The following is a 26,160-nucleotide window of genomic DNA, read 5'->3' as shown; positions in this document are numbered from 1 at the left end:
AGAAGATACCTCTGTTTCATTGCAGGTTCAACCCATTACCAATTCTCTGCACTGCCTTTTGGCTTATCTACTGCACCCAGGGTCTTCACCAAATGCCTGGCACCAGTAATTGCATACTGCAGACAAAGAGGAATTCAAATATGCCCATACCTGGACGACTGCCTCATCCAAGCAGAAAGCAAGGAAATTCTCTTACAACATCTGACTTTTGTAAAACACCTTCTAAGTTGCCTAGGGTACACCGTAAACGAAAAGAAATCAAAACTAGTGCCCTCACAAAATATGACATTCCTGGGTGCCAGCTTGAATACAACGGCCCAGATGGCTTATCTGACGCCAGACAAACAGCTACAACTAACTCAATACTTCAAAATAATGGCAACAAAGACCCAACTCCCTGCAAGAAAAATTCTGCAGGCCTTGAGCTTCATGGCATCTTGCATACTACTAATACCATTTGCAAAACTGCATATGAGGAAATTGGTACCTGAAAAGCGTATGGACTCAACACAGCCACAGCTTGGAAACAGTGATACCTCTCATTCCCTGCCTTCAACAGGAGTTTCTATGGTGGTCACAGGCATGTCACCTCAACAAGGGTCAGCCTTTCACCTTACCCCCAGCCAGGCAAACTATGACAACAGATGCATCGGACTATGCCTGGGGGGCACATATGGCAGGACGGTGCGTTCAAGGCATATGGACTGCAGATCAAAGGAGTCTGCACATCAATCAAAAAGAAATGCTAGCTGTACCTCTTACATCCAGGACAGCTTAAAATAAGGACAGACAACACCACAGTAATGTGGTACATAAACAAACAAGGGGGTACACACTCCTACCCTCTATGCAGGCAAGCAGTGACCTTGTGGAACACAGCAATGGCTTACCAAGTTCAATTACAAGCTCAATTCCTGCCAGGAAAAAAGAACACATTGGCAGATGACCTAAGCAGAAACATTATGGATCCCCACGAGTGGAAACTGGATCCACAAGTATTTGCAATGATAACTCAAAAATGGGGGCGCCCAGACATAGACCTGTTTGCCAACCCCCAAACCATCAACTTTCAAAATTTTGCACAAGGACATTCCACCATCAAGCTTGGAAAGTGGACGCACTCTCATTCAGTTGGAAAATGTTGACAGTATATGCCTTTCCTCCATTGCCCCTTCTCACAAAGGTGCTGCTGAAAGTCAGGATGGAGAGACCTCAAATGATACTCATTGCCCCGGACTGGCCACGCCAGCACTGGTACCCACTACTAAGGAACATGGCCCAGGGCCCACCATGGATTTTACCACAAATTCCTCATCTACTCACACAGCAAGGCAGTCAGATTCTACACAGCCAGCTCAAAACCTTAAATTTGGCTGCATGGCACATCACCTAAGCAACCAGCCAGCCGCTCTTTCACAAGCTGTTATGGATGTCATTCTGGAGGCCAGGAGGCCCAGCACCAGGAAAGCCTACTCAGACAAATGGAAAAGATTTTGCACCTGGAACCAAGCTAAAGGCCAAAATACCCTTCAGCCGGATATGCCTCAGATTCTACAATATTTAACTGAGATGTTACACAAAGGACTTTCTTTTTCATCTGTTAAAATCCACGCCTCAGCTATTTCAGCTCACTACAACACGGATCCTCCCTTATTTTCACATCCACTTCTAAGGCAGTATCTCAGAGGGGCAAAAAACATTAGGCCTCCCAGGAGAGCGCCAACACCAACTTGGGACCAAAATTTTGTTCTGGAAAAACTTACGCTGCCACCTTTTGAGCCAGCTTTCTCAGCTGACTTAAAGTTTATATCATGGAAGACTGCCCTGCTGCTAGCAATTACTTCAGCCAGAAGAGTCTCAGAGCTACAGGCACTAATGGCAGTAGAGCCTTTCCTCATTTTTCATCAAGACAGAGTTTCTCTACGAACTAACCCCTCTTTTATGCCAAAGGTGGTATCCAGTATGGCTCTAAATCAAACCATCCACTTACCCACCTTCTTTCCAAATCCACAGAACAAAGGAGAAAGACTCCTGCATTCCTTGGACATTCATAGGCAACTACGTTACTACTTGGATAAAACTAAAGCTTTCAGAAAATCTGACCAACTTTTTGTATCCTATGCTACAGCATCACAAGGAAAGGCCATCTCAAAACAGACCATTTCCAAATGGATAGGACATTGCATACGTTTTTGCTACACCCATCATGGAAAACCAGTTCCTGCTAGCATAAGGCCCCACTCCACCAGGGCAGCAGCTACATCTACAACCTTCCTCGGGGGGGGGGGGTGCCAACCAAGGATATTCTGGAAGCTGCAACTTGGAGTTCAGTACACACCTTCACCAAACACTATCACTTACCACTTTACTCTAAGACTAGAGCTGGCCTCACCACTGCAGTTTTGCAGGGCCTTCTAGCCTCCTCTAACCCTGTTTGACTCCACCTCCCATCCTTAGCTTTGGGATTCTACCAAAGTGTGATGACTGCAGCAGGGTAACACGATGAACATAGTACAGTTTTGTACCTATCATAAATGTAGATGTTCAAGTGTATACCCTGCTGCAGTCCAGGTTACCCTCCCTCCATCCCCTCTGACCTTACTAAAACCTTTCAATACCTTAAAATCTGATACAACCTTTGTGGTGTATTTGCTTATAGCTGGAGGGATGTTTTGTTTGTGCTAAGCTTTTATAATTGGTACTATCTACTGACAATCTTTTGGGGGGGCACCTGACATCTGGGGCAAGAAAAACTGAAGAAAATGGCGTTGGATGCCTCTTATATACCCCTGGCGCACTGACGTCAGGGAAGAAGCGACAGCAACCGACGCCAGACCAAGACTTTGGAATTCAGGCCGACTGCGGGACCGCCTAACGACAGGATGACCCAAGTGTGATGACTGCAGCAGGGTATACACTCTAACATCTACATTTATGGTAGGTACAAAACTGTACTTTCTTTAGTGGGTCATCTTGTTTTCAGTTTACTGCTTTGCCCTTTGGTCTTTCTGTTGCTCCAAGGGTTTTCACAAAATGTGTGGCTCCAGTAGTGCTTTTCTGCTGCACTCAGGGCATACAAATCTTCCCTTACCTGGACAACCTTCTACTCCAGGCTTTATCCAGGGGCATTCTTCTAGAGTACCTTCATTACGCTGTGCCACTTTTGACTCTCCAGGGGTTCACTGTTAACTACAAAAATCCCAGCTCATCCCCACCCAACAGCTGACTTTTCCACGATGCAATCTGGACATGTCTGCCATGCATGCATCTTTTCCTCAATAGAAGGTTACCTCCCTAGCCAAGAAGTCCCTAATGCTTTCAGCGAGGATAATTGCTTGGCCAGACAAGCTCTCAAGGGCATGGACTCATGGCTGCCAGTATCCGTGTGCTATCCTGTGCCAGATTACACCAGGGAAATACAATGATATCTGAAATCACTGTGGTCTCAGCACTATCACACTCTTGATACCAACTTTACCCTTCTTCCTTGTATTAAGAAGGAACTCCTTTGGTGGAGCAACCATGTTTCGCTTAATCCAGGTCTCCCATTCACTCTAGCCCCTTGCAACCAAGTCCTGTTTACAGATGTTTTAGACAGGGCATGGGAGGCTTGGACAGGAGACCATAGAGTCTAAGGGGAGTGGTCTGCCCATATACTGACAGAAGACAGCAACTTAAATGAGGGTGCATCTACAAGCCCTACAGATTTGCTCACATCTTTGGAAACCAGGCACTCTGGTGGTGCACACAGACAGCACCACTGTGATGTGGTACCTAAACAAACATGGCGGCACAAAATTCTATCCCCTGTGCTGGCTAGCACTGGAGGCCTGGCATCTAGCCTGTCAGATCAGTCTTATTGTTACAGGGAGGGATGTACATTCCCTCTCAATAGAATGTTTTGGCAGACTCTGTAAGCAGGTACTTGGAGGACCCTCATGAATGGTCATTGAACACAGAGGTGTTCAAAGCCCTAACTCTCAGATGGGGGCCTTCACAGATAGACCTCTTTGCCTCCAAGCATCACCTGGTGCCACTTTTCTGCACAAGGAATCCATCACCTCGAGTCTCGAGAACAGATGCCTTCTGCCAATAGACTGGGAAATTCCTTTATGCATACCTCCCACAAAGACAGCACTGGTTCCTGCCCCTGTTTCACCTATCAAAGGGAAATTACTGGAAAATCCCTCCAAAACCAGATCTAATCACCCAACAAAAAGTGCAGCTCCTTCATCCCAAACTGGCTTCACTCAGCTTAACCTGCTTTATGATAGGATTTTAATCCCTACAAGGCGCAACTTTTGAAGAGGTGGTTTGATTCCTACAAGAAGCCAGGAAACGTAACACTAGAAAGTTTTACACAGCCAAGTGGAAGAGATTTTCTATTGGTGCTTTAAGCGCAAACTCCAGCCCCTTCTAGCAGACAACCCCCACAGTACTCCAGTACTTGGTTTACTTATTCATGGTTGGCCTACTCCTCCATTAAGGCTCACTTATCTTCCATTAATGTTTGCCTACCTTTGGTACCCCCTCTCAAGACAGAGGTTAAACTTTTCCTGAAAGGTGTTTTGCACCTTAAACCCCCCCAAGAAAACCTATCACCCCTCCTTGGGACCTTAATTTTATTTTGGAAAAGCTGACTTTACCCCTTTTTGACCTGGCTGCTTCAGCTACTCAAAAATTCTGCACTGGGAAAATAGTGCTTTTCCTGGTCATGACTTTAGCCAAAATGGTCTCAGATATCCATGCAATAATGGCTATTCCACCCTTCCTCATCTTCCATAAAGACAGGGTCAACCTCAAGCCCAATCTGTCTTTCTTGCCAAAAGTGGTTAGTGAGCTTACCCTCAACCAAGGAGTCAATCTGCCTACCTTTTTCCCAAACCCACTCTTTAGACATTCACAGACGGTTGAGGTTTTACCTGGAGAAAACTAAAGATATCAGAAAAACAGATCAGCCATTTGTTTCTTTTATGGATTCCAGGCAAGAACAACCAGTTTCCAAACAGTCTATTGCTTCCTGGATCTCAAAGGCTATTTCCTTCTCCTACTCTCAACACGGGAAGACTTTATTCATGTGGCCAAAAGCACACACCACTCTAGCAGTGGCTTCATCAGGTGCTTTTTACAAGGTCCATTTTAGATGCCACTACCTAGTCTTCTGTTCACACCTTCACAAAACACTGCAAGCTAGATGCCATCTCCTGGTCCAGGGCAGTGTTTGCCAGAACTGTTCTGTCTGGTCTCCTGGACTCATCATTCTTCTTAAGCCTACACCCCCCTGTCTCTACAAATTTGGGAATCAACCATATAGTACGATTACTGCAACAGTGACTGAGACATTATGCAGTTGTGTAAGAGTTTACTATAACAGATGATATCCTGCTAATCTCTGTTGCAGTATTCCTTCCCTCCCACATTACATTTCTCCTACTCTTATCTCCCCATTGGCACAAACACTGTGCCTTACAGTCACGCACACAGTATCCCAGAACTTTATAGCCTTTCTGAGGGAAAATGTTCTTACTCTCTTCAAACTAAGCCCCTCCTAGTTCACCTATCTCCTTCCTCTGGTTCTCTTCAGGCTGCTGCTGGCTTGGAGGTAGTCAGAGGATCTTGTACGTAGATTGATTTTATTACCCCTGTGCATACGAGCTAGGTTATCACCTGGACATGCATTCTAGGAAGGTAAAGCTTTGTTTCCCTGACCTGGATATCAGAGAGCTACAACCTTTCTGTTAAGAATACTGCAGCACTGATCAGTAGGACATCTACTGTTGTAGTAAGTGCTTACACAACTGTACTTTTTATCAGCTAGCTACAAGACAGCCTGCTTCTAGTTCTTGAGACACCTCTCATTAAGGGGCCCCCCTGCATCCTTCATATCCCCTCCAGTACATCCTGCCCCCCTCCCCTCTGACAGCATGCTCTGACTGATTGGTAACGGTAGTCATTTTAACAGGAAAGAGGGACTTGATAAAGAATACAGTATTGAGAGTTTGTTTGTGCCAGATTGTTAATAACAGAGGCTGCATTTGGCTTATGGTTTAATGTTTCCACGTTGGAATGAAACTAAATGAACATGTTGACTTGCTGCCCTACTAAAATACAAATAGTAATGCATCCAGAATCGACACAGGAAAGTATAAAGTAACAGTGGAACAGACCAAGGCCAGCCAGGAACATAAACACGTAGCCTAGTCAATCAATATATATATATATATATAAAAAAATGGTTTAATAAAACAGCAGTGATGCAAAAATAAAACAGAGGTAAGTGTTTTCACCAAAACACTGAAGTTTTTTTGCTCCACTAACCTTTTCTCATATAAAATTATTCCATCTAGAAGCTCTTCCATCGTTTTCTCAACCAACTGTGTTGGAAAACGATCATATAAATAATGCTGTCTCTTAATGTCCTCTCTCAATTTCAGCTCCTCTGGTGCAAAAAGTCATTCAGTAAACTTATATATATATATATATATATATATATATATATATATATATATATATATATTTGTTATTTTAGTGATGTTGCTTTAAGGTAATTGTCTTAATTGTTTAACTGATTTGATTGGGTTGGGGGGTTTATTTAATGTAAGCAGTGTTCAATGATTTATATGGTCTGAAGAAGCCATTTTGGTGAAAGCGCTTGCCTCTGTTTTATTTTTGCATTACTGCTGTTTTATTAAACTGTTTTTTATATATATTCATTGACTTGGCTATGTGTTTATGGTCCCAGCTAGCCTGTTCCGCTGTGGAAGGTTGAACCATATTTAACTGAAACTTTTGCAGATAACTTGTAGAGGAATGCAGTAACTGACCAGATTACCTACTAACTCAAAATCCAATGGTATAAAAAAACATACTTTAAGTCAAACAGATGGTATGCTTAGAAAAACATGCAAGATAAATACAGTCTAAATCAAATTCTGCTTGAGTGCTGTGGACATGAGACCAAAGACTTAATAGTTGAACATGGATATATTGGCTTAGATATAAACATTAAGAAGTAAAAAAAAAAAAAAAAAGCAGATACTTTGTTTTTACTGAAATGTGCATGAAAGTGATAGAAAAAGTCTTTCTTTGGCTCAGGAGTCCTAATGTGTGTTAATCAGAGCTATGATACTTGGGACACAAGAAAAAGAGAAATTATTTTGTTGAAGTCCCAGTGTTGATGCAGTCACTTCAGATGATCTGGGGATGAGCACAGGGTTGGAGATTAGAGTCCTGGAAAGTGAATAAACAATGGAAAGTGAATAAACAATCTTTAGATTAATACTTCCTTAGTTCCTGCTGTTTGCTTTCATAAGCTAGTTGCAGTGGTGCAGTTTTCATGGCTCTAGAAAGCATTTAAGTTTGGGCAGGATCACTGGCGACTTAGCCTTACCTCCCACTGTAGCTTATTTGCTTTTGAGAAATGATTTCAGGTCTCCTGTCAGTGAGGAAGGAGTAAAGATCTTTTAATGTGTGGAAACAGACACATGATCATTACTACAATGCTAACAACAGTAATGTTTCATATTCAGTGTTTTTTAGACTGTGTATATGTTTTCATTTTTTGCAGTGAAATTTAAGTCAATTAAAGATTTTATTTTGTGAAGTGCAGATTTTGCCTTATTTCTTTGTATGTGTAGCACAGTTTGTAGATTTGCAGACTTCCCGAAAGTGTGACTGTGGAATTAGCATATATAGGTAAGGAGGGGTTTGGAGATAAATCTACACCACATGGTTTCATGTTGTGGTATGTTGTTCTCCTACATGTTGTGGCTGTTGATTTACATTCTTATAATGGGTAACTAGAGTGTGTTTTACATGACTGTATTAATTAGTATGGTTTCTGTGGATAGCCCTCAGTTACATGGTTTTTCATTCTATACTGTGTTGACATGGAGAAATGTACTGTGTGTGTGTGTGTACACGTGTGTATGTATATATATATATATATAATATATATGTATGCGTGATGCATGTATACACACGTATAATATATATAGATTAAATATAGATATGTTTAATATATGTATGTAATGTGTGTGTGTGTGTATATATATATATATATATATATATATATATATATATATATATATATATATATACATGTATTTTGGACTGCATCTATCCTTTTCCATTCTTTGGGACACTCACAAACAACCTACCAAACATTTTTTCTTCCTGTGGTTCCAGCAGTAGCCAAGTAGTTTGAATGTTGGCACCATCAGATCCCCAAGGATCTGGAACTCTTCTTTGTCCTTCTAGATTAAAACCATAGATTAGCAACACATGCAGCAGGCAGTAGCGAAGAACAACACTTTTCTGTAGTTTTCAGTTCATTGCTTTGGTCCAGCAAATAAAAACTGTGTGTCAGCCTAAAAATGATGGCCAGCCTTTATACTCTGCTGACTTTTTTCACTCATTCCTGGCACTTCTGACTTTGAAAATTCTTGACAGACAACCCAAAATTGATGCTAACACATCAACAGGAATGAGGGAGAAACCACTGTTAACCTTTGTGTAGACTGACAGCATCATTATCTGGCATTCAGTTTGACCTTGAAGTTCACCTCTCCATTTAATAGATTTCCCTAGAAAATGAGCAGAAAACTTGTCTTAAGTGAAGGGAACTGGTTAAGACAGCATTTCTTGACTGTGTAAAGAAGGTGGTCGACTTGACATGTTTGCATTTCAAGTGAATTATTATACTTTAATTATTATATACAAAATATTGTTCCAGGATGCTTTTTTTCATGAGTCCCAGCAACAAATGCCAACTTCCTTACGTAGGATCATGCTTTCCCTCTGAATTTGTCTTTACAAAGGCATTCTTGAAGCTAACATAAAAAATAGCACACCTTGTCCTGCTAGCACAGAAATGGCCAAGACAAGTGTTGTTTCCAGCAGTTGATGCAGGTAAGTAATCCTTCCCTTTCATCACAGATTGCTCACCCAGTAGTTTGGGATTGTACTGCACCACATCCCAGCAGCTTTGGACTTACAGCCTGGAAGATGTCAGGCTTATTTTAGACACCCATTTTTTTTTCCACAGATGCTCTAGTGCCTTAAAAGAAGCTAAGATGATTCAACACCATGCAGTCGTACTTAATAAAATAGACTAAATTTTCACACTGGTTTGAGAGTAAGGTAATAATCCACACTTCATGTCCCCTGACTTGGATCTTGCAGAGACCTTTCTTAGCCTCAGTTAAGGTGCAATACCGTTAGTTATTTCTGTCTGCTTCCTACAGGATCTATCCATTTCAGCTAAAACATTAGTATTAGTCAAATAATTATTGAAGAGTGACTCTTACTTCAGGCTACATAGAATCTCTGTGTCTTTGTTTGACCTCCGACCTGAACTCTGTTCTGGAGAAGCTGTCTCTGCCTCCCTCTGAACCTGCGAGTATGCTTATATTGGAAGACCCTCCCCCCTTTTTTCCCCCGTATTGCTGTTAACTTTTCCAGCAGGGTTTCTGAAATTCAAGACTTCGTGCACAAGGTGGTTTCGCAACAGTAGAGTAAGTGTATCCTTAAAGGCAAATCCTTCTTTTTTGCCTATGATGCCCTCGGGGCTCTCTCTGAATTATTCTGTTAGCTGTCTGCTATCCCCATGTTGAAGTAAAGGAGAGACACTTGCACAGTGTGGATTTAACCAAACCGCTCAGGTGTAATATTAGCAGAAGAAAGGATATCAGGCAAACAGTGCCAGCTTGTATCTAATCAGTCACTCTCCACCTGACCGTACAAGTGTAGTTTCTTTTGTTAAGAAGTATGACAAGTTCCTCACTGAGCAGGGTGAGGCACTTCCTCCCAGAGCAGCTGCTGCCATTGAAGCTGTCTTCAAGAATGTCTTATCCAAGGTGCTGCCACTTGAAATTCCAGTCATGCATTCCCAAGCATGACAAGCTAGATGCCCACTCAAGACATAAGGTTTGATTTCTTCATTGCAGTATTACATGGCATGCTGTGTTCTTTTCTGGGATCAGAACCCCACACTGCTTGGTACTCTCCCAGTCATATTATACATGTACAGTTGTACAAGGATACTAAGCATAAGTATAGATGTTTAAAACAAAGGGTTATTGCTACAGAACAGGCTTCTACCCTTTTTCTCTATGAATTTACCAGGGAGTCAGGTTTGTCTTCCACACTTGTTTAAAACTTATACCTACATAAAGTGTCTGCCTTTTTTTTTTTTGGATGGTGGTGGGATTTATTAAATTAATAGTATAAGATTGCCAAGAAGAGCAAATGAAGAGGAACAGGTACCCATCTTTTTTGTGACACAGGATGCTTGGCAGGGAAAGTTTATTCTCTTCTAGTGTTTTGTTTGGACACAAGACCAATTGTTGGTAAAATTCTTCTCCTTTATCAAGAAGAATAGTAGACCATGTGGATTACACAGGAACGTAACCTCATACTCATTGGTGGTACTTATCCAAATATAAATCTGAAGAGCAGTTGTCACTTTCATGGTATGAATGCATTGCTGTAGTGACCTTTTGATGCAGGCATCTTTAGTTAAACTATACTCTTTCTGATGGTGACTACTGGATGTTTTTGTTGTCAAGATGAATGATTTTTGGCACAGTGTATGTGATTTTCACAGGAGGTTTCTTCAGTTCACTGTGAGTGGGCATTACTTTCATTATACAGTACCACGAAGTTTGGTCATTCATCTGTTCCCAGAGTGCTTAACATTTTTTAGTCATAGTTGTAAAGGCCTTGCAATTTTTGAAGTTCCATGTGTTCCCATGTATACCTGAATGAATGGTTAATGATGTCTTGAAGCACTTCTGTGTGGCTTCCATGGAGTGGACTGTTCCAAGCCTGGGTTTGCTGAGGATGGATCACAGACTGAGTTAAGTCCTTTTTGACCTTTTAGAGCTAGAAACTCTATAGAGTGTTGGTCATTTTTACCTGCTAGTAGAACACAGGAAGGTGTGGCCTTGGCAGCCTGCATGAAGAAGAAGTAGAAGTTATGGTCTTGGATCCTTCGTCTTCTGGACTCGGTGACTGTCATAATCTTCACGGTGTCATTCATGTGCATGAGGATGTGGTTTATCAGTGGACGCATTTACCACTTGCTCATGGAGTTTCTGTTTCTTAAAGGCCCCCTGTTTCTGTGCTCTGAAATAGTGGATTATTCACTGTGAACCTCTGGTCTTCCTTTCTTGAAGCAGTCCCATTGCAGTTTCTTACAATGGATACTTCATAGGAAGGTGATGAGTTCAATTCTCCATATCCACTCTTCATGGGAGGTAGTCCTTCCTGAAGAAAGAGGATTTAATATTAGCTAGTTGAAGCTATTTGCAGTTATTTAGACTCTGGCAGCCCTTGGGTGAAAGCTGTTTTTGGAACCCCCTTCTGAATCCATAATGGCAAAACATTGTGTCATAGTACTTAAATAAGGGGATATATAGATGTTCTTCCTGTTTCACTGTTGCAGTCATCACATTTGGGTTATCTGCTTGCAGTAGCCCTCAGTCGGCCTGATTATCAAAGTCTTGTGTCCTGCGTTGGTTGCGGTCTCATCTTCCATGACGTCAGGTAGTCAGGGGTATAAAGCATGCAGCCGACGCCATTACATCAGTCTTTCTTGCCGTGCAGTGCCCGAAGCAGAAGCAGTTCACAAGTGCAGGTCGGACGACTCCTGAAATTTTCGTTTTCGAGTTTCAGAACTGAAGTCTTCAACTAAAGCTAAGTACCCCTTTAGGGAAACTTTTTCTTGCTCTAAACCGATGTCAGTAAAAGTCAGTAATTGTATTTCTTGTGGAAAGAAAATACCTCATAAAGATTTTCATTCGTACTGTATTCCTTGCCTAGGCCCTGACCACGATGTACCTCGCTGTTGGTTTTGTGCCTTATTTAAACTGCAAACTGTTCGTCGGTACATTTTCGCTTCTAAATATTTTGGTACTCTGTTCAGTTATCCAGATATGTCTTCGGTAAGCCACCCGACTACCGACATTCCGAAAAAATGCAAAGATAAAAACAGAGACAGACTGCCTAGATCCAAAGCTGCCGACGATGCTTCTCCTAAGCTAGTCGCCAGTTCGCCGGTACTCAGTGAGGCGCTTTCGCAGCCCCTGATACCCGCTACTTCAGATTCGCAGGCCTCTACTGAGACCCATTCAGAGTCCAGTATGCAGTGAGATGCTTCCACTATGGAACCTGTGGATGTCTTTACCTTGGATGGGTCCGGAGCCACTGTGCAGGCACCAGCTTCTGAGGGTGTATTCAGGCTTACTGACGTGCATGTTAAACCAACGCCATCATCTTCTTCTAGGCCTAAAACTTGAACCATTCCTAAGAAACCGATGCCCAGACCGCATGGTTAGGCCTCTGTGTAAAAAACAAATAAGAATGGCTGAAGACCTCATTACTTTAATCAGGGGAAGCCAACCTTCCCCCTCTAAGAGACCTTGGACTGAATTTGCTTATGATACTTCTGACCAGGATTCTGAAATTTCTGTCTCCTCTGATGACCAGGATTTACCCTTATCTACCTATGAGGATTCTGATGCAGAGGACTCTATTCCTTCTGCTTCTCCCCTAGAGGATTTTTCTTTTGGTGAAACCTTGCATACTGTTAGGGAGCATTTTCACTGGGAAAGCCAGGATTACTCTGATTCTAAAAAGAGGCTTAGAGATTACTTACTCCTGCCCCAACACGGGCCTTAGGACATTGTTGATGATGCCTTTTCGGAATCCAGCTTGGCCCCTGACTCTTTATCTCCTGCTCTCAGAAAACCTGATCGATATTACAGGGTTCCTGATTCTCACAAGTTCCTTTTTAAAAATCCAACTGTGGATCCTGAGACCATTTCACAGGGACCCAAGGGCATTAAGGCTACTACTGCCAAAAACCCTACCCCCTCTGATACAGATTCCAGGGCCCAGGATAGATGGGGTAAGAAGGTATACACCTCTGCAACCTTGACCATCAGGGCCTTAAATTGCCAGTTTCATATGTTAAAGTATCAACAGCATATTATTGGATTGCATAAACAGAAAATTATGTTGATTCCTGATTGTGCTGAAAATAAGGATTTACAGGATTTAATGCATTCTGCTGAACAGGTTGGAAAACGTACTTTGCAATGTGGTTTTGATTCACATTCGCGGTGGTGGTGCTGCGGTAGCGTTGTCGCCTCACAGCATCTTCTGTGGAGACATGCATGAATGGGCATACCTTCGTTGAAGGTTGTGCATTAGGGCCGGCAACTCAGCACGTAAAAAGCAACTGCCAATCATTAGTGGACCGGAGTTCCGCTGTGGCGACCCCTAACCGGGAAAAGCCGAAAGACACAACAACAACGAGGCATCAAGACACAACAACAACGAGGCATCTTGCAGAGCTGCTGTCACCGGGTCTGTACTTAGAAGGCATGCTTGGATTAAGGAGCAATCTTCGCCAGATCATGTTAAAACTAAATTGCTGGATGCTCCCTTAAATCAGGACCACCTGTTAGGCGACAAAGCAGAAGAAGTTCTTAAAAAGATGGAAGAAAAAGCTAAATCCTATGCAAACTGTTAGATTTCTTACAAGTGCAGCCTCCTAGGTAGGCATTGGCCCTCAAAAACTTGGTCCTTTCCTGCCTCTTCCAGGCCTTCTCAGTTCAAACCCAGAACCAGCAGAACACCCAGGCTTCAGTCCCAGGGTACGCACAGGACTAAGAAGTGGGGGGCTCCTACTTCCAAATAAGGGAGTAGTAAGACTCACACCTATGGTAAGCTGTCTCAATCACTTAACTTTAAAACTTTCAAGCACTTCTTAACTGACTGCTCCTTTAGGGGGAAAGATTGCTCTGCAAGCAAAAAACTGGGAACTCATTACCCAGGACAAATGGGTTTTAAACAGTTTCCCAAGGATACAGATTTCACTTCCACACGTTACCAACTCCAAATGGTTGACTAAATCTACCCCCAAATCAGTGGGCAGAGGCTCAAAAGCAAGTACTCTCTCTCAAGATTAAAGGCTATTCAGACTGTACCAGAAGAGGAAAAGGGACAAGGTTTCTACTCAGGACTTTTCCTGGTACCCAGAAAAGACAACTCCTGGCATCCTGTCTTGGACCTGTCTATCCTAAACACCTTTTTGGTGATTCCAAAATTCATGATGCTAACTCTCCACCAGTTGCTTCCCATGATATGCAAAGATGCCTGGTTGGCAAGACTGGATTTAAATGAAGCCCTACCTGCACATCCCAGTTAGGGAATCTTGCAGAAAATACCTACGCTTCAAAGCAGGCTGCATGCACTATCAGTTCTCTGCACTGCCCTTTGGCTTATCTACTGCCCCCACGGTATTCACAAAGTGGCTTAACTCCAGTTATTGCATTTTGCAGGCAAAGAAATATTCAAATATTACCCATACTTGGACGATTGTCTAATTCAAGCAGAAAGCCAGGACATGCTTCTGAATCATCTGGCATTTGTACAAAAGGTGTTAACTTGTCTGGGGTATACCATAAACAAAAATAAATCACAGCTGGTACCCTGTCAACAAATTGTATTCCTGGGAGCAAGCTTGAACACAACTTCCCAGATGGCTTTCTTCACGCCAGAGAAACAAATTCATTTGGCAGCTTACTTCAAACTAGTGGCCACAAAATCCCTGCTATCTGCAAGGCAAATACTGCAAGCCTTGGGATTCACAGCCTCGTGCATTCTACTAATTCCATATGCAAGACTGCATATGAGGAAACTGCAGTGGTATCTAAAAAGCCTATGGTGTCAACATTCTCAGGATCTAGAAGCAATGATTCCTATCAAACCTTGCCTACGGTTGGAATTCCTTTGGTGGGCAGAGGCCTGCCACCAAAACAAGGGACTGCCATTCACTCTACCCCTTGCCGCCCTAACCCTAACAGCAGATGCACCAGACTGCATGGGGGGCTCACCTGGCAGGGAAGTGCATTCAGGGCAAATGGAACCAAAGTCAAATGCACCTGCATATCAATCAATAAGAACTGTTAGCTGTACAGAATGCTCTGACAGCCTTAAAGGACCACATTCTTCCAGGAAAATTAATGGTAAAGACCTGTTATGTGGTACATAAACAAGCAGGGGGGGTACCCATTCTTTCCCCCTCTGCAGACCAGCCATGGCTCTGTGGAACACAGCCTTGAGCTACCAAGTTCATCTACAGGCTCAATTCCTGCCAGGAAAACTAAATACACTGGCAGACGAACTAAACAGAAATCTCATGGACCCACATTAGTGGAAACTGGAACCAAAGATTTTCAACATGTTGATCAACAAATGGGGGATCCCAGATATAGACCTGTTTGCCTCCCCCCAGAACTACCAATTGGACAAATTCTGCACAAGGACTCTCCACAAACAAGCTTGGAAAGTGGATGCTCTGTCCTTCAGCTGGAAAAATCAGTTTATGCCTTTCCTCCTCCTCTGCCTCTCCTCTCCAAAGTACTGCTAAAGATCAAACAGGACAAACCAAGGATGATACTGATTGCACCAGACTGGCCACGCCAACACTGGTGAATCCCCTCTTGACAGTGTGTCACAGCTGGCCCCATGGCACCTACCTCAGACCCCTACCCTGCTGTCTCAGCAGGAGAGCCAGATTCTGCACCCCCAGCTTCAAACCCTGAACCTGGCAGCCTGGCTTATTACCTAATCTCTCTGTTACCATCCCTCAGTAAACAGGTGTTGGATGTCATTTTGGAGGTAAGGAGGCCTAGTACTAGAAAATCGTATGCTGACAAATGGAAAAGATTCTGTGCCCTGAACCAAACTCAAGGGATGGCCACAGCAGCACCCAGTTTACTTCAGATTATTCAATACTTAACTGAGATGCTTCACAAGGGCCTTTCCTTTTCCTCCATCAAAATTCACGCCTCAGCTATTTCAGCTCATTACAACACAGAACCAACCCTCTTTTCTCACCCACTGCTCAAGCAGTTCCTCAGAGGGACCAAAAACTTAAGACCACCCAGGAGAGCCCCAACTCCAGCCTGGGACCTTAATTTTGTATTGGAAAAACTCACTTTTCCTCCTTTTGAGCCAGCTGCAAGTGCAGAGTTAAAATTCCTTTCTTGGAAAACAGCTTTCCTTTTAGCAATCACTTCAGCCAAAAGGGTATCTGAATTACAGGCCCTTATGGCAGTGGAGCCTTTCATCATCTTTCATGCGGACAGGGTGTCCCTCAGGATCAATCCCTCTTTCATGCCCAAGGTGGTATCCAGTGTGGCTCTTAATCAGTCCATTCATTTGCCAACCTTCTTTTCTAATCCACAGAACAAAGGGGAACGGATACTGCACTCCTTAGATGTGGACAGACAACTTAGATTTTACTTGGACAGGACTAAACCTCAAAGGAAATCTGAACAACTGCTGGTGGCATTTGCTGCAGGGGCAGAGTGGAAGGCTATTTTAAAGCAAACCATTTCTAAATGGATAGGCCATTGCATTAATTTCTGCTATAAGTACCATGGAAAACCTATCCCATGGGGGATTAGACCCCATTCAACCAGGGCTGCATCTACTTCTGCAGCCTTTCTCAGAAGTGTCCCTACCAGAGACATCCTAGAAGCTGCTACCTGGAGTTCTGTACATACTTTCTCCAAGCATTACCATTTGCCAATTTTCTCTAAATCCAGAGCTTGCTTTGCCATTGCAGTCTTGCATGGCCTTATAGCTGGTCCTAATGCTATCTAAATTCCTCCTCCCATCCTTAGCTTTGGGAATCTACCCAAATGTGATGACTGCAACAGTGAAATACGAAGAACATAGTACAGTTGTGTACACTTACCATAAATGTAGATGTTCGAGTGTATTCACTGTTGCAGTCCTGGTTACCCTCCCTCCAGCCCCCTGACCTCTTTTGGCTATACCTCTGTTCTCCTTTACTATACTTAAAAGCTTTTTGGTGTATTTGCTTTTTTGTTGGTGGTTTAACCTTGTGTGTGTGTGTGTGTGTGTGTGTGTGTGTGTGTGTGTGTGTGTGTGTGTGTATATATATATATATATATATATATATATATATATGTGTATATATATGTATATGTATATATATATATGTATATGTATATGTATATATATATATATATTTAAATTGCTTCCCATTAAGGGGGGCACCTGACATCTGGGGCAAGAAAAACTGATGTAATGGCGTCGGCTGCATGCTTTATACCCCTGACTACCTGACATCACAGAAGATGAGACAGCAACCGATGCAGGACCCAAGACTTTGATAATCAGGCCGACTGAGGGCTACTGCAAGCAGATAACCCAAATGTGATGACTGTAACAGTGAATACACTCGAACATCTACATTTATGGTAAGTGTACACAACTGTACTTTATACACCTTGTGTGGAAAGGAAGTAGGCCATAGATAAGGGGCATCACTTTCCCAGTAGTTTTTGTCTTTTGTGACCTGAACTTGCTGGCATTTTCCTCTGAGCCACTCTTTTAGTGCTTTCCTGGAGCTGAGGGTTTGGGAGCAGTGCCTGTTTTGGGACTTTCATATGTGGGTCCTTCCAGACATCTTGTTTGCCTCACCAGAATGCAGTGTTCCTTTTCTGCTCCATGCAGCAAAGCAGAAGCAACTTGCTCTGGCTCCTTTCTGTATCTGCTGGCAAGGGACATTCCTGTATATCCTTCCCACCTGACGTTAATTGCAAAATTCAGTAAAGACAAGGACCAAAATTTGTATTTGTTAGTCCTGGGTGGCAGAGAATAACTTTTTATGTTTTCAGACTGTTTGTAGCAGTGCAGGAGACCCTATGGGACAACAAATAAGTCCACCTAAAGTTTTGATCCTTTCTGTAGGCACTCCTGTAATACCGTATCTCTTTTGTCTAGTGTGACGTAGGTGACTGAAGCTGCAAGAAAGCCTTTCATATGACAGGTGTATGCTGCCAAGTGTTAGGAGGTTCAGCATTTCACCAGAATTCAGCCTGCCAGTTGATGGGTCCTTCTAACTTGCATTAAGCATTTGTATGATATACACATTATTTTAAAGTTCCACGTGTCATGTATTCCGTTACATTATGAATTGTGGAGGGCAGGGCTGTGGTCAAGAATCAGCTGGCCAAGTCATCCCATAGAGGGTTTCTGCCCTTCTGCCTTTCTTTGAAGGCTCCCTCTCCTCGTTGGGACCCAAACGTAATAGTTTTTACAGGCTTGTTCTTCTGCTGTTCAGACCTACTGATTTAGCAGCCTTAAATTCATCTTCTGGAGTACATTTCTTGGTGGCAGCACATCAATTCACAGGGTCTTGGAGCTTCACTCATTTAGTTTTAAGCGTCCGTATTGGCTCTTTCAAACTGAGTAGTTGTCTTCTAAGACCAGCCCATGAATTCTGTTGAAAGTGGTGCTAGAATCATCCTTAAACCAGTCATTTCACACTTGTGTCTTCTTTCTAGGGGCAGAACCGAGTAATGATGAGGCTTCATATGCTGGATGTGCTCCATCAGTTGAAGCTGTACCTAATAAGTTTAGGAAGGCAGAACAACTATTTGTTTCCTTTGTGCCATAGAAATATTGTCTGGCACTTACCAAGAAAATAATTTCCAAATGGTTTGTTAACTGCATTATCTTTTGCTTCCAATTTGTGAACTGCCTTTTAAAATGTTGCTTACACGGTCCACTCACCAGCAGAAAGAAGCGCTCTATAGCTAAGAGGAGTAAAGCCCTGACTACAGCCTGGGAGATCTGGGTCCTGTTAGTGTCCCACCTGGAGAAAGATGAGAATGGCAGCCTGCTGGCTTATGCTACCTGAGGACAGAAGGTAGTACATGTTTTGTTACAAGAGCAATTGCAGTAGGCTAGGCTGCAGGGATACACCCTGTTCCATATGAAAGAGAAGGCAGGGCATGTGAGAGTAAGCCTGCCAGGCAGAGAGCATTGCTCTTATTTCCACATATCAGCAAGTAAAGTAGTGTGTTCCTGCATAGGGCTGATCATAGTAGGCATTGAACAGTGCCTACCAGTCAACATTGGCAGTGCTTTGGAGCAGTAGATAATGATCTTCCAGGATCATAGGTTACATTATCTAGTGTAAAACCTTCTGGCTGATTGATTGCTATAACCCAGCATTATGTTCTACTTCTTGTACTCCTATCTAGATGCAATTGTGTATTGGTTACTTTCTAAGGGGACCTTCTTCCTTCTTGATGGGTCCCAGATGTCCTCCTGCTTTTCTGGATAGCACCCCCGCATGCACTCACTGCTATAAGGGTTACATTTTTAATTTGGGCAAGTATATATCAAGCATTCATTACTTCTTGTTTAAGATGTAGGAAATGTGCTTAGGTGATGGTTTAGGGCAAATTGGTAGGCTCTGGGGTCTTCGTTGTCTCTCACAGAACAGTGCACTGTGCCTCTCTATTCACTGCCATAGGGCATCTGACCTCAGGCACAGGAGCTGCAGCAACACAAATGCTGATTTGGAGTGAAAGAGAGATTAAACTTAATTGCATACCCACAGAAGAGAGCTCTATAATACTATAGGAGATAACCTATAAGAATTTGTTGTTTTCTATGTAACCTTATAATATTGCTGGTGTGGCTTTTCTATGAAATCTTCGAGAAACAGTTGGCATGCAGCAGTCCTGTGCAGGTTACATTTTTACAGAGAAGAATTGCTGTTGATTATTTTGAAGCGGTCTTGAAAGGAGCTACAGGAAGAGCTGCTGATAATATGAGATAGACTGGTAGAAACAAAGATGTGTACAGGTGTGAAATTTAGATATAAACCATGACAATACAGTGTCTTTAATATGATAGGACAGATTTATTTTTTGGTATAAGTGATTTAAGTTTAGAATTTGACTTGGAACCAAAAAAATTTGAGGCTAAACAGTTTGCTAAGATGTGAGGGTTTAACATCTTGGCTCAGATAATGTGAGGAGAAGAGGGCAAAATGTTTACTACCAAGTTTGTGTTTGTAGTTTGACGGCTATTATGGGTTGGCACGATTTTAGGCCCAAGCCCCCTTCTTCAAAGTCATCTGTTTGAATTCCCTCTGAAAAGGTATTTAGGCTTCCAGACAGAATATTTTCCTTTGTTTTAGAAACACTATTTTGGCTTTGTAAACAGCTGACTAAGGCTGCAGAATTCTAATCAGAATGACTTGTGAGTTTGTATATCCTGGGCCTTTTCACTACTTGAAAAGTTTTTCTAAGCTGTCCTTCTGTTCATATGCTGCTGTATCCATAACATGGGGAAGGCTGCCTCCAGTTGACTCGTATGTCCGGACGTTTTACAATAAACAAATGCTGCTGCGAAGGTACGTGCAACAGCCTGCATCACTCATTGTACGTCAGCCATAAACGGACGTTTGGTATAAAGCGGACATCAGGACACACCTATCTCAGAACTTTTCTACCGTCTGTGTGACTGCCAGCTCCAGTCGTCGCTCGCTTGGAAAAGTGACTTTGTGCTTGTCCAAGTTCAGATAAGTACCCCATAGGGGTTTTTGTTTCTTTCTTGCTATTGTGTTGTCAGTTAATGTCAGGTAGAAAGGGCAAGTGTCGGCGTGGAAGGCAAATTCCACATAAGAACTCACACGAGCTCTGCTTATTCTGTCTAGGCCAAGACCACAATCATACCACTTGCGAGATCTGTAAGGCCTTTGTATCTAAGACTCTTAGGAGCTTTCTGGCCATGCTAAAACTATACTTAAATAATCAGTATCTGAAGCGTTTAGCTAGAGATATGGACCCAATGTCGGGAACTTTGAAGAAGCCGCCCACAAAAAGGGCCAAGAAGCCTCCGCCTGAAGCTACGACTGCGCCCTCTCTTCCGACCATACCTCTCGAGGCAGATGAAAGTCCGGAGTCTGTGTTGGAATCCACAGACCTTCCACTGACAGGCAGAAGCCATTAAGGAGGCTGCCAGCATGGCTCCGAGTGAGTGACAGGCACCAACCTGGGCACTGGGGGGAACCTTGGCTTATCTCCAAAGGCCTACGTGGAGTTTCCCAAATTGTTGTCTGTGAAGACGTTCTCTGACATCGTAGAGTGTCGCCCGATGTCTGCCCCTCCTCCTCTCCATCACATTTTAGACACCTCTGCGTTGGATTCTCCCAAAAAGAAAAAAACAAAGAACTAAACACACTGCTCCTACTCAGACCATGTTGTCAGATCAAACCCCTGACTGGCAGGCCTTTACCCAAGGCCTATTTAATGCCTTCTTGGCCTTCACCAGGCCTCTGCTCCTGCCCAGGCCTGTTCAGCCTCCACTCCTAAGAGTAAGCCATTGGCTGACATTTCCTCTGATAAAGAGGAATCTTCAGGGGATAAATCCCTCACTTACATCTCTCAAATTGCCTCCCCTTTGGGGTATGCTTCCCCAGAGGATGAGTCAAATGGAACTGACTTCCCTGGGGAAGACATTACTCTTAAGGAGACGATTGTACAAATGAAGGACTTTTTAAATGGGATTTTAGTCAAGTTTCTGAGACCCAGAAGAGAGGTATTATGACCTCTTGCAAATGGAGTCCCCTAACATGTCTGCTGTTCTCCCTGTCCATCCTGCCTTTTTGGATGCATTCCAGGGTGCTTCAAAAGACCCAGATTCCCAATCCCCTGCACGAAAGCACCCTGACAGATTTTATAAAGTCCCTGAAGATGCCAAATTCCTCTTCAAGGCACCTTCTGCAGACCCATCAACCATGTCTGTGGCTGCAGATAAAACTTCTAAACATCTTCCCTCCACTTCCTTACCTCCCTTGGATAAGGAAAGCAGAATCATGGAAAGATTAGGCAAAAAAGTCTATACCTTTGCCACCTTAGCTGTAAGAGACTTAAACTATCAGACTCATGGCCAAATATTCCTTGGCCCTACCGACAGATGACATTAAACAATTGGGTGACTGACTTGATTCCCCCAACAAGGCAAAGATTGCTAGCCTATTGAGTTCCTGCAGCCAATTTACCAGACATTCTCTTTAAAGCATAGTTATGATGCAGTGGAGGCTTTTTGCAAGGGCTGCTGCCTCGGGGTCTGTCATCAGGAGGCTACAGTCTCTGCCAGATGACATTAAAACAAAACTAATGGACAAACCCTTGGATAACTCGGCCTTGTTCGGTTCAGCAGCTGCAGAGCTCTTTAAGGTCCTTCAGGAAAAGGGCAAAGAACTTCAGGACCTTAGGCATATATTTGTGTCCCCAGTTCCCTGCTTCCAGAGGAATTACCCTGCTAGGACTACCTTTGTGAGAAGGCCTTCTAGACACTTGCCCTCCAAAGGGAAGAAAGATTCCAGGAAGCAGACTCCTTCCAGGTCTTCTCCCTCCACTCCAGCTCAAAAGCTGCCTTTTCAGGCCAAACCTAGTAGTCTGTGACTACCAGGCCTTAAGCCCAGCTACCCCACTCTCCCTGCATCTCTCCCTCACCTTCCTCACTTCGAAACAGATTACCCAGGACTATTGGGTCCTCTCAATCGTAAAACAGGGTTATTTCATGGTGTTGGAATCCAAACCAACCTTCAAAAGCATTCCACAACCCCCTCGAGACCAAATGGCTTCCTTTCCCTCCAGTCCTGCAGGCCCTCCTCTCCAAAGGCACAATTCAAAAGTTACTCCAAGATCTAAGAGGTAAAGGATTTTATTCCAGAATGGTCCTGGTCCCCAGGAAAGAAGGTCCCTGGAGACCTATCTTGGACCTATCCCATCTAAGTACCTTCCTCAAGGTCCCCTCCTTTCGGATGCTGATTGTTCCAACTCTCCTTCCCCTAATCCTCCCTCAGGCCTACATGGTGTCCTTAGATATAAAAGATGCTTATCTGCACATTTCAGTACATCCTCTTTTCAGGAAATTCCTTCATTTCTCAGTGAGTTCTGTGCATTTTCAGTTTTGTGCTTTGCCATTTGGTCTCTCTGCAGCCCCAAGGGTGTTTGGAAAGTGCCTAGCCCCAGTCTTTGCCTTCACCTGAACGCAGGGGATCTAACTCTTCCCTTATCTGGATGATATCCTCATCCCCACAGATGGTTCAACAGCATCTGGACTATGCCATCTCCCTACTGAAAGGCCTGGGGTTTACCATAAACCTTCAAATTTCTTCTCTGACCCCCTCAACAGACCATGTGTTCGTATGATGCAGGATTCTCATAGGGCAAATGATAGCCTTTCTCCAGACAAGATTCTGGACCTCACCTCTTATTTCCAGGGAATTCTTTCTCTCCAAGCCCTTTCTGCCAGGGAGTTCCTGAGGATCCTTGGCTTCATGGCGTCCACCATTCCCATGGTACCCTTAGCAAGGCTACACATGAGAACATTTCAGTGGTACTTAAGGACAGTCTGGAAACAACACCTGCACCTTCCCGAGTTTATGGTACCTCTCCTTACCCTGCCTATCCAGTGAACTAGAGTGGTGGATTTCTCAGATTGCAGACAATCCAGGTCTTCCACTACACCCCCCCCCCCCTATCAGGATCTGTACACAGATGCTTCAGACTCAGGTTGGGGGGGGCAACTCTAAGAGACTGGAGAGTGAGGGACACATGGACCCACCCCCAACAGAAGGATCTCATCAACATCAAGGAGATGAGAGCCTTGATATTTGCCCTTCGAATCTTCAAGGCTCATGTCCGCCCAGGAGTGCTGAGATGGTATACAGACAACACCGCGGTGCTGTGGTACATCAACAGACAAGAGGGCACAAAGTCCTACAGCCTCTGCAGATTGGCTTTGTAGGCATGGGAGATTGCCCAACAAGTATCCCTCCTAGCCGTCCACATACCTTCAGCCAAGAATGTGATGGCAGATTTTCTAAGCAGGTCCATGACTCAATCCCATGAATAGATGTTAAACAGGGATGTGTTCCTGGACCTGGTCCATCGATGGGGTATACCTCAAGTAGACTTGTGTGCCTCCCCCATGAACAGACAATTCCCTACTTACTGCACCAGGATATTCACCCCTGGGGCATGGAAGGCAGATGCTCTTTCCTTCCCATAGAAGGGGTTGTTCGCTTATGCATTCCCCCCTTCCCTCTCGTACAAAAAGTTCTGCTGAAGATTGAGAGAACAACCTCAAATCTCATTTGTGATCCCCTTTTGGTCAAGGCAGCCCTGGTTCCCCCTTCTACATCATCTAGCCAAGGGCAATCACCACAAGTTACCCTTCAGGATGGGCCTACTCACACGGGAGAAGTGAACTCTCATACACCCCCAAATATCCACCCTGAACCTGACTCTGTGGGTGATAGTGTTGATTCCCTTTAGACACATTTATAATGAAGATGTGCTTCAGGTTCTGCAGGAGGCCAGGTATGGTGTCTAAAATGAGACCTCCAACCACTGTCTGTAGAACCTCCAGTGGGTTCTGTCTTACCTGTGTGAATTGATGAACACTAGCTTGTCATATTCTTCCATCAAGGCACACCTGTATACCATATCAGCATGTTTACCTCTTTCTCCTCCTTTGGCTTCCAGGCTGGAAGTCAAGCTCTTTTTGAAATGAGTACTACACATTAGACCTCCAAGGAAGCCTATTCCCCCTCCTTGGGATCTTAATTTTGTGTCGGAAAAGCTTACCTTCACCTCCCTTTGAACCACCTAAGGACTGCACTCTTCAACACTGCACATGGAAAACTATTCTTTTGGTGGGCATTACTTCCGCCAGAAGGGTCTCTGAACTGCAAGCCCTCATGGCTTCTCCCCCTTTCACAGTTTTCCACAAGAACAGGGCAAGAACAGGGTTTGCCTACATACTTAACCCATCCTTCATGCCCAAAATAGTCAATGAACTTTCCCTAAATCAGGCCATCAATCTGCCTACCTTTTTCCATTCGCCACAGACCTCCAGTGAAAGGATCCTTCACTCCTTGGATGTAAATAGACAACTCGATACTATTTGGCCAAAACAAACCCATTCATAAATCAGACAGACTCTTTGTTTCCTATCACCCAAGTGCCCTGGGACACCCTGTTTCCAAGCAAACCATTTCCTACTGGATCTCAAAAACTATTTCATTTTGCTACACAGCCCATGGTAAAAGACTGCCCTTCCCAGTGAAGGCACATTCCACTAGTGCTGTGTCCTCCTCTGGAGCCTTCTTTAAGGGTTTGTATACAGCTGCCATTTTAGAGGCAGCTACATGGTTGTCTCTCCACACTTTCACCAAACATTACAAGTTGGACATCATTTCCAGGTCCAGAGCAGGTCCTTCTCTTATATATGGTGCTGTATAGTTTCCCACCCTGCCTTCCCCCTGACGCTTGCCTACTCCTGAGTACCCACTTCATAGTCGCTGGTTCCCGGCGGCATCCAGTTCTGAAGTAGGTGCATGCTGCCATCCGCTTTATACCCAGTGTCCATTTATGACCGACATATGCTGAGTGATGTGGGCCATCGCATGTACCGTAGCAGTAGCATTTATCATTTGTAAAACAGCTAGACTTACGAGTCAACCGGAGGCAGACTCTCCAATGTTATGGATACAGCAGCATATAGAAGAGAAGGACATCCAAGGTTATGGTAAGATTTTACACAACTATACTTTCCTTAACAATAAGGCAGGTTGTCCCCTCATGGTTTTCATCGCCTTTGTCTAAAACCTGTCTTTTAGGGGAGGGAAGATGTTAAGGAAGTATACCAGTATTGTAACGTGCTTTGCTCACAGTCAGATAATAGGGAGTATTTGATAATTTGCTCAGTAGAAATAATGACGGTTTGGTTTAAAATGATCAGAGAGTTTTGCAGAACCTGGCTGGAAAATTCCATGGTGAACATAGCATAATCATCAGTTTTTATCTGGAACAAATGCTTACCTCTGAACTTCTGTGACCTTTCTTGCCTGCTTGCCAGTTTACCCATTAACTATACTCCTCCTGATCCCCTATTGTTACCTATGGTCTTCCTTGAGTAGGGCACTTGTGACAGCTTTTCCATAGTACAGGCACAGAGACAAGATATGATTCTCTTGGGTAGTTTTGTTAAGGAGTAGTAGTCTCCATCGTAGAGGATGATCAGCGGAGTGGAATGTAGGAGGATGAGAATTTTGTAATGAGAGCTCCTTTGAAGAAGTGGAAGTAGTCTGAGTCCGGACAAGGAAAAGTCTTTCATATGCCTGATACTACAGTAGCAGTAAAGGAGATGAAGTGAGGTTGTTTAACACTGAATTGTATTATACAGCAGGACATCATCATTTAATTCTGGTACCCGATTTCCTAGAATATTATGGTTATG

At 43.6% G+C, this 26,160-nt stretch overlaps 1 protein-coding gene across 4 annotated transcripts in view; it reads left to right on the top strand.

The window, feature by feature from the left end:
• Positions 1-26,160, top strand: part of GIT1 (GIT ArfGAP 1) — a 1,727,505-nt gene that overhangs the window by 810,517 nt on the left and 890,828 nt on the right. The window lies entirely within an intron of this gene.

This window comes from Protopterus annectens, chromosome 13.part0 (assembly GCF_019279795.1).
Source record: "Protopterus annectens isolate FY-2018-M chromosome 13.part0, PAN1.0, whole genome shotgun sequence".
Taxonomy (NCBI): Eukaryota; Metazoa; Chordata; order Ceratodontiformes; family Protopteridae; genus Protopterus; species Protopterus annectens.
This window is presented reverse-complemented; position numbering and strand designations above follow the sequence as displayed.